The sequence below is a fragment of the Littorina saxatilis genome, linkage group LG13 (genome assembly GCF_037325665.1).
Source record: "Littorina saxatilis isolate snail1 linkage group LG13, US_GU_Lsax_2.0, whole genome shotgun sequence".
In the NCBI taxonomy this organism is placed as follows: Eukaryota; Metazoa; Mollusca; class Gastropoda; order Littorinimorpha; family Littorinidae; genus Littorina; species Littorina saxatilis.
This window is the reverse complement of record NC_090257.1, coordinates 19,396,061-19,406,279: the sequence shown is the minus strand read 5'-3', so window position 1 is coordinate 19,406,279 and position 10,219 is coordinate 19,396,061. Positions and strand designations below refer to the sequence as shown.

Sequence of the window (10,219 nt, the reverse complement as noted above, 5' to 3'; positions counted from 1 at the left end):
GGGCGGTGCTACTTTGACATTTAACGTGCGCCACACACAAGACAGAAGTCGCAGCACAGGCTTCATGTCTCACCCAGTCACATTATTCTGACACCGGACCAACCAGTCCTAGCACTAACCCCATAATGCCAGACGCCAGGCGGAGCAGCCACTAGATTGCCAGTTTTAAAGTCTTAGGTATGACCCGGCCGGGGTTCGAACCCACGACCTCCCGATCACGGGGCGGACGCCTTACAGATCTATATATAGGCCTACTGTTATCTTATACATCCTGATCGTATTGAATTTTAGAAAACACGGCATCGTTTCTTTTCAAAGGTAAACCACACCTAAAGCCTATTTTACCCCCCGATCCATCCACTCGCACCCCCCGTCACACGCAAACTCATATATATGCGTCCCCAAAGACAGATACACGCATTCTCGTCCATCCGCTCCCTCCCACCCCCCTCATACATAATATTCACAAACGTCACATATCACTTCACCTCATCTCGACTTATACAATACTCACAATCTTCTTATGTACATTTCATTTTCCAATATACTATTCAAATCGTATCTATCACCATACTTATATTTACTAATACACATTTTTGCAATCAAAATAATGTGATTAATTACCTTATTATTTTGGCATATATTACTAGGTTGATAACCAAACAAGCAATCTGCCCTTAAACATCACACACTTTGTACGAATGACGGGTGTAGAGGTGGGCAGAATACGAGTGTGATAGGTGGAGGGGGAATTTGAAGGGGGGAATGAGAAGGGGTCATCGAGACAGACAGACGGGTAGACATGTGCACAGACAAAAAAAAGACAGACAAACAGGCTGACTGACTGACAAACAGACAGACACACCGACACACAAATAGACAGACAGACTAGACAGACAGTCATACAGACAGACAGACAGACAGAGAGATAGACAGACACAGACACACACACACACACACACACACATACAGACAGACACACAGACAGACACACAGACAGACACACAGACAGACACACAGACAGACACACAGACAGACACACAGACAGACAAATACTACGACAATAGAATATTTATATAGCGCTTCTCCACAACTCGAAACAATGTCTCGGGGAAAGAAAACACCACACTATACGCAATCGTATATACAATTTGCATAAATCATGTCTTGAGAAAATGAAATTATACATCCATTTACATTTACATACAGATATATACGAACATTACACGTGTGACAGGGGAGGCTACCGCTCCTTTCACAGCAGACTCTGCACCCGAGTTGTTGGCCTTTACGTCAACACCGGTTGATTGTGGAATTCTGTTTGTGATGGGGTCTGGTGGTTTCCGATTGTCTGTATGTTCATGGTAACCTTCGGGTTTGCATAACAGTTTTTATAGGGGTAAGAAATTAGCCCTAACATTTTCAATCCTGTTTGATTGCACTTCGCCTCCCGAGGTGATCGTAGTGTTTCGGCACTCGGTTACACACGTACTAAGAAATCAAGTATGTAACTGTGCACCCCTCTTCGCACAAACGAACTAGAGTACTGTACAGACACATGCAAAGACAGACAGACAGACAGTTTGATAGACAGACAGACCAAGATAGAGACAGAGAGAAACGAACAAACAGAGACAGCAAGAGAGAGAGAGAAACAGAGACAGAGACAGATAGACCGAAAAGACACAGAGAGACAGACAGACACAGACAGACAGACACAGACAGACAGGGACAGAGAGAGAATGGACAGAGAAAGAAAGACGGAGACAGAGAGAGAAGTATCATTGTTATGGGAGCACAATAGTTGTACACGGCGGGCTTAAACACGGATGCGACTTTGTTATGAGTCAATGATTGATCGAGGATGGGTTAATTGATTATTTCAGTAGCTACTCAGTTCTCAGTTTGTTTCATGTCCTCCCATCCCACGCTTCCAAATGGTGTGGCTTTGATGTTCAACTTTTGAATGGCAGCAGTGAGAAAAGAAGGCTGAATGATTAACACACCAGTCGAATTTGAATCAATCTGGGATGTAATGGAATGTATCGATCGTGCGTAATGCCAACACTTATATCTTATTGTCATTACTTCATTTTAAATAGCAGAATAGCAGAACCTTTTATGGGCCGGGACCGAAATAAAGCTTCCGAAACTTGTCAAAGCTTTGAATTCTAAACAAAATAAATCGTGAATGCTTTGTTTCGTCCTGATTTAAACCTTCCAGAAAAATTAACCTTTCTTGTTATTGGTGTGGGTTTTTTTATTCTTGATTGGGAACCTTGCCAGTCTTTGTTTCGAAGGTAGTGTAGTTTAAAAGTCAAGCAGTCAAACATCATACATCTTTCTCCGTGCTAACAAATGGCCATTTGTACTGCTCAGACCCCCCTTTGATGATACTAAATACGTTCATAATTCCCTTTGTGTGATTTCTATGCACCGCCCACCTCCCTGTGATTTTGATTCCAACAACTAATTGTCACACAATGATATTCACAAGTGTGGTAATTCCTATGCATGGTAACGGCAAAGTGCTCGTAAACAACCATTTCCTTTGTCGACTTTTCTGCCTTCAAATTAACGTTGATGCATTGGAGAGCGAGAGAGAGACAGAGACACAGAGAGAGAGAGAGAGAGAGAGAGAGAGAGAGAGGGGGAGGGGAGAGAGGGGGAGAGACAGAGACTGAGAGAGGAACAGAGACGGACAGTCAGAGAGAGAGAGAGAGAGGGAGAGAGAGAGAAAAGAGAGAAAGACAGACACAAAAGAGAGAGAGAGAGAGAGGAGAGAGATCGGGAGAGACAGAGACTGAGAGAGGAACAGAGACGGACATACAGAGAGAGAAAGAGAGAGAGAGGGAGAGAGAGAAAGAGAAAGAGTGAAAGACAGACACAGTGACAGACAGAGAGAGAATGAGAGACAGACAGACACAAGAGAGAGAGAGAGAGAGAGAGAGAGAGAGAGAGAGAGAGAGAGAGAGAGAGAGAGAGAGAGAGAGAGAGAGAGAGAGAGAGAGAGAGAGAGAGAGAGAGAGAGAGAGAGAGAGAGAGAATATATGCCTGCATGTGTGTGGCATTGTCCATATGCGTATAATTATGTAAAATTGTTGTTGTGCAAATGTGTTCTTGTCAATATTTGTGTCTGTGTGTTTTCCTGTTTGCTTAATTTGTTTGTATGTGTGTACGTCTATCAGTCGGTCTTTATGTCATTCTGTGTGTGCTTGCTTGCTTGCTTGTTTGTCTCTTTGTTTCTTTGTTCCATTGTCCGTTCGTTCCTATACCGTTCTTCAAACTGACTACTCGTGTCTATATGTTTGAGCTGATTCACGAAAGGCTATGACACGTAATGGAGTAGCATGGATACCCACAGAAAATCCATTTCGCGGCGGATGAGGTGACCACTAAAAGGATATTCAGCAGAAGCCATTGTATCTAGTCATCTAAAATTAAAGCATAAACCAGGTTAACACTAAATGACAATTAGAGCCTATAGAATGGCCTTGCAACATCGCCCACTTTTAAATCATTTTTAACATAAAAGCTACTGTCCTTGTGGATCAAGTTTTGTTCTATTCTGTATATGTTCTTTCGTAAAGGGCCTAGAGCCATAGGTTATAGGCACTTAAAAATGTTCAGTTATCATTATTATTATTATTAAATTTATATGGCTATTTCAGCTTTGAAGGTTACCGTCAAACCTGCCCTGGCGACCGACCACCTCCTTGTAACGACCACCTGCCCAGAACGGGCACTCCAAAGGATCCCAAACAATTTGTTCTCTCTATTTAGTAACTCTTTGACTGTAATTTATGTTCCTTATATGGTCAAGCGCATCATTTTTTATTTTCCATATATGGTCAAAGTAGTTATAAAGCTTTGGAAAAACTGGGAACACCATGCTGTAACTTTCTGAGCATGCGCTTTGGAGAGCAAAACCATTGTCTAATTATATTTATAATTTAGTACACTCTGTGACTGCAATGTATGTTCCTTATATGGTCAAACGAGTCATTTCTAATATCCATATAAGGTCAAAGGTTGTATAAAGCTTTTGAAAAACCGGGGAAACCATTGTGTAATTATCTGAGCATGCGCACTTGTCGTCAAAATTCGGCAAAATTCACTTAACAGTTTATTTTTAGCTGCATAGAAATCTTCAATGACCAACGTTTACAAATAAACAAGTCGCGTAAGTCGAAATTACTACATTTAGTCAAGCTGTGGAACTCACAGAATTAAATTGAACGTAGTCCGCCGCTAATGCAAAAGGCAGTGAAAGTGACGAGCCTGTTTGGCGCGGTAGCGGTTGCGCTGTGCTTCATAGCACGCTTTACTGTACCTCTCTTCGTTTTAACTTTCTGAGAGTGTTTTTAATCCAAACATATCATATCTATATGTTTTTGGAATCAGGAACCGACAAGGAATAAGATGGAAGTGTTTTTAAATTGATTTCCAAAATTTAATTTTGATCATAATTTTTAATTTTTTTAATTTTCAGAGCTTGTTTTAAATCCAAATATAACATATTTATATGTTTTTGGAATCAGAAAATGACGAAGAATAAGATGTTTGTAAATTTGAATCGTTTTATAAAAAATAATTTTTTTTTACAATTTTCCGATTTTAAATGACCAAAGTCATTAATTAATTTTTAAGCCACCAAGCTGAAATGCAATACCGAAGTCCGGCCTTCGTCGAAAATTGCTTGGCCAAAATTTCAATCAATTTGATTGAAAAATGAGGGTGTGACAGTGCCGTCTCAACTTTTACAAAAAGCCGGATATGACGTCATCAAAGACATTTATCGAAAAAAATCCGGGGATATCATACCCAGAAACTGTCATGTCAAATTTCATAAAGATCGGTCCAGTAGTTTGGTCTGAATCGCTCTACACATACACACGCACAGACACACACATTCATACACCACGACCCTCGTCTCGATTCCCCCTCTATGTTAAAACATGTAGTCAAAACTTGACTAAATGTAAAAACAATCTGTTTCATGCAAATTGGTATAATTGTTGGTTTCTCCGATACCAGTTCGCACAGTCTTGGTCGTAGGGTTTCGGCCAGTCCAAGACTCATTTTTTTCGGTGAAAAATACAGTGTTTCTTTCTTTTAGCCCAACAGATTGACTCAATTATTTGTATTGAGAACAGCGACAGAAATTCACGTATTATTTTTTCATAGCCAAGAACACACACAAAATGAGAAAAGTGTCCTCAGCATAACATAATCATGCATCAAACTGTATTTCTAATATTTGTTATTGACAAAACAATACATTCACAGATATTTCGACCCAACGGTCTTTTAAGTGAACAGACAAACAAATATTCACACAATTTAAGATAAGTTTTGTGTGAATATTTGTTTGTCTGTTCACTTTGGAGACCGTTGGGTCGAAATATCTGGTAATGTATTGTTTTGTCAATAACAAACGTTCCAACAACCTACCTTTCTTGTTTTGTCAATAACAAACGTTCCAACAACCTACCTTTCTTGTTTTGTGGTTCCAACAACCTACCTTTCTTGTTTTGTGGTTCCAACAACCTACCTTTCTTGTTTTGTCAATAACAAACGTTCCAACAACCTACCTTTCTTGTTTTGTCAATAACAACGTTCCAACAACCTACCTTTCTTGTTTTGTCAATAACAAACGTTCCAACAACCTACCTTTCTTGTTTTGTCAATAACAACGTTCCAACAACCTACCTTTCTTGTTTTGTCAATAACAAACGTTCCAACAACCTACCTTTCTTGTTTTGTCAATAATGAAACGTTCCAACAACATATCTTTCTTGTTTTGTCAATAATGAAACGTTCCAACAACATACCTTTCTTGTTTTGTCAATAATGAAACGTTCCAACAACATACCTTTCTTGTTTTGTCAATAATGAAACGTTCCAACAACATACCTTTCTTGTTTTGTCAATAATGAAACGTTCCAACAACATACCTTTCTTGTTTTGTCAATAATGAAACGTTCCAACAACATACCTTTCTTGTTTTGTCAATAATGAAACGTTCCAACAACATACCTTTCTTGTTTTGTCAATAATGAAACGTTCCAACAACATACCTTTCTTGTTTTGTCAATAACAAACGTTCGAACAACCTACCTTTCTTGTTTTTTGATTCTGAACTTTGGAACGTTGGCAGTCTTTGTTTTTGTATTTGTATTTCTAATAACACAATTAATTCGGACCAATCACACGTACAAAATATAAATCTCTTACCTGCGTTTCAAAAGGCACTTGTCCAGACGATTAGTTGTCAAAATCTGAAGACAAAACATCAATTTTTCGGAGAAAAAATGTAATGTTTTTGTCACCGAGATTTAAAACGCTGTGTGCACCAGTCAGAAGAGTATTAGCACTGGGCTGTTTTGGACGATTCTGATACACGATTTGTTGAAAAGTAAATTACTGTATATACTGACTACCTCGTGCGGACTCGGCATTCTTCATTGCTGCTGGAGGTTGTGGTATTACAGAAACCTCTCTGGACTATGCGAAATGACCTTACGTATACATTACCTTACGTTATCTTATGTAACATTATATTCCGTTACATTATCTGGCCTTATCTTGCCTTGCCTTGCTTCAACTGATCGTAGAGCGTCAGAGAGAGAGAGACTGCAAACGTCTAACATCAATTACAAGTAGCATAAAAACAGAAAAGGCAGTTGACAAAACCTTCATTTCAGGAGAAAAAAATGAATGCAAATCCCTGCTATCAATGAAGTGATCGTCTTCTTGTCGTTCGCCTTTACACTTGGAGTCCAGCTCTGTGCATGAAGCTGGTGGTCTTTTGTAGAGCTTCCACGGGACCGTGCAGCTTCTCTTGGAGGGTCGTTGGCCTTGGGCAAGTCTCTGTCCTCAAGGGCTTGAGGTTCTTGCAGTCCTGTAGGACGTGAGCTGTGTCTTGTTTTGCTTCTCCACAGGGACACATGGGGGAGGGCACAGCTCGCAGTTTTGTTGTGCAGGTGTTGTTGCAGTTTGTTGTGCCTTGTTCTCAGGCGTGAAGTGATGACATGTGCTTTCATGACATGTGCTTTCATGACATGTGCTTTCATGACATGTGCTTTCTTCTCATTGGGGTATTAACGAAAACTCGCTATCTTGAGATGGAAGAGACAAGCCTGAAGTGAGGTTAGTTCTTTCTCTGTGGATTATCTCATTATTTTTTGCATGTTCGTCCATTGCAAGGATCACTATGGCGACGGACTAGTGCACATTTAGTTTTGTTTATGATTAAACAATCCAATTAGTAACCTTTTGGGGGTTCTTTATTCAGAGGGTTATCAAAAAGCCGAAACCGGTTGCAAAAGTTCTGAAATCAAGATTCAGAGAACAATAAAGATTAGTTTATCGAACGTAGAATTAATGTCTTAACAAATTCTCACAAGTACGTCATCCTAATGGTCTTTGAAATAATAAGAACTTTTGTGTTTTATGTGTTTTCGTCTCGTTAAATGTCCTCGTAATTCTTATTAAAATGTGTAATTTGATCAACGTTGACAGGTAGATCTGATAAACAAAGGGAAGTAATTGCTCTAAATGAATGCAACATGTGTAATAGAGTAAGTAAGAGTTATTCTGAACAAAATCGCCTGGCACGCATTGAAATGACCAAGCGACTTTCATCCTAACTTTCTTTTTTTTTCTTTTTTTTTTCTTACAGGTAGGTGAGATGCGTAGAAGAACATTTCCATTTTAATGTATTCCTTTTAACGAAAAATAAAGTGTTCTTCTGGCTATGGTTATCCTTACATACGAGTAACACTTAGACAATCAAAAGAACTTGGTCAGTAAGGCGTTGGTTTCTCGACATCAAGATAGAACAAGTCGAGAACAGAAGGGTAGGTAGTGGTACGGTTACCGGGTTGTCTACCCAGACGGTGATTCCCTCAGCACCTCAAACACAGTACCGTTAGGTCTCTACAGTCGCCATGTCAGCGCTGTCGCTAAGCGTTTCGTCACAGACAGCTGGTCACGTGTTGTCAATTATTCATCCGGGTACAGCAGGTCATGTTGTTGATGAAAGATCCGCCATTTCTGTTCCTCTTTCCGCGCTGTGAATTATGTATGTTTTACAAATGAGGACTTTTTTTATGAATGCTTGCTAAGCCAGCGAAAATGTTTAAATGTATAGATCTTTGCGTAGAAACAAGAACAGACGCGGCAGGGAACGTTTTTAAAGAAAATTGAATACATTGATTGGGAATGTGCTCAAAGGAAATGTGATCATCATTAATTCAGACAACACTCAGGTTTCTTATCACGAAACCGGTTGACAAGAGATAAAGAGTGTCGTTTGGCCTACTACTTCGTGAACAGTGTTAATTTTCACTCCTCTAACTCCCGTTATTGATGTTAACAAACACTAATGACCTCTCATTATTTGACTTCTTTCTGCTTTGCTTATTGTGTGTTATTGTTGTTGTTGTTGTTTTTGTTGTTGTTGTTGTTGTTGTTGTTGTTTTATTCAGTCAAATATTTGTCGATTACATTGCGTGTGTGTGTGTGTGTGTGTGTGTGTGTGTGTGTGTGTGTGTGTGTGTGTGTGAATGTGTGTGTTTGTGTGTGTGTTTGTGTGTGTGTATGAGCGTGTGGGTGCGTGCGTGCGAGCGTGCGAACGTACGTGCGTTTGCGTCTATGTGTGTGTCTGTCTGCCAATCTGTCTGTCTGTCTGTCTGTCTGTCTGTCTGTCTGTCGGTCGGTCTGTCTGTGTCTGTGTAAGACTGTGTGTGTCTCTGTGTGTTTTGAATGTCTGTGTCTGTGTGATGTGTGTATGTATGCATGTGTGAATGCGTCTGGCTGGCTGGCCGCAGCAGATACGATTTTTCTTCTTTTTTTAAGAAAATAGCTACACACACAAAAGCTAAAAAAAGAAATAAATAAATAAAATAAAAAAATCTGACTCAACAATTGACAAACGAATAAATTTAATCTGGAGCCTTTTTGTCGAGAAGATGGCAATAATAAAACGGGAAACAAACAAACAAACATACACACAAGAACGGATATCAAGGCAGGCAGAATGCAGTTCAAATCAACTCGCTTTATTTGCACATCACATATGCAGCAAACAAACAACAGGACAGGTGCAAATCAAAGGCACACTCTTTCCCGTGAAAGCAATTCGGCTCTCTGTCTCTCATCTGGCCAGGCTTTTACATGGGACAACACCATCCACCCCCCCCCCCCCCCCCCCCCCCCCCCCGTCCCCCGCCCTCCCAACACTTGGTCACATTAACTGTCTGCTCAATGGGAAGTTTTTATGATTGAGAGACAGAGAGTGTGTGTGTGTGTGTGTGTGTGTGTGTGTGTGTGTGTGTGTGTGTGTGTGTGTGTGTGTGTGTGTGTGTGTGTGTGTGTGTGTGTGTGTACCCATGTTTCCACAGGTTTGGTTGCCTAAATCACCATAAGGCAACCATCCACACGTGGATGGCAACCTAAACTCTGGATGGCAACCTAATTGTGTGGATGCTCGCTTCATTTAACACCGTTAAATTGACTTTTTTGACGGAAAGAATGTCATAACAATGTTCAAAATGACATTCTTTCCGTCCTCTATAGGCGACGAAATAGGTCAAATTTTGTGCATTTTTTAGTGCAAAATTCTTCGATGCCGGAGCGAGTACTGCACCCAGTGCTGTTGTAGTGCAAGTGCACTAGAAAGGCACTACACCCAGTGCCGCCTCTTAGGTAACCATCCACACTTTAGGTATGTGTGTGTGTGTGTGTGTGTCTGTCTGTCTGTCTGTCTGTCTGTCTGTCTGTCTGTCTGTCTGTCTGTCTGTCTGTCTGTCTGTGTGTGTGTGTGTGAAATAAATAATTAAATTCATGAACAAAAATCCAACTCAACATAGCAAGCAATCAGGGAGTTGATTTTGGCTACGTATCGAAGTGGAGGGATGGTGTCATCTCATCTAAAGCATAGCCTGGGATGGTCTCATCTCATCTAAAGCATAGCCTGGGATGGTCTCATCTCATCTAAAGCATAGCCTGGGATGGTCTCATCTCATCTAAAGCATAGCCTGGGATGGTCTCATCTCATCTAAAGCATAGCCTGGGATGGTCTCATCTCATCTAAAGCATAGCCTGGGATGGTCTCATCTCATCTAAAGCATAGCCTGGGATGGTCTCATCTCATCTAAAGCATAGCCTGGGATGGTTTCATCTCATCTAAAGCATAGCCTGGGATGGTCTCATC

The 10,219-nt window shown here is 40.5% G+C and overlaps 1 protein-coding gene across 1 annotated transcript in view; it reads right to left on the bottom strand.

Moving 5' to 3' along the window:
- LOC138983803 (uncharacterized) overlaps positions 1 to 6,364 on the bottom strand; it is a 16,133-nt gene extending 9,769 nt beyond the window's left edge. The window contains exon 1 of the mRNA XM_070357134.1: positions 6,238 to 6,364. The gene's annotated coding sequence lies outside the window, so the exon portion shown is untranslated. The remainder of the gene's footprint in view (positions 1 to 6,237) is intronic.
- Positions 6,365 to 10,219: the final 3,855 nt, after the last annotated feature.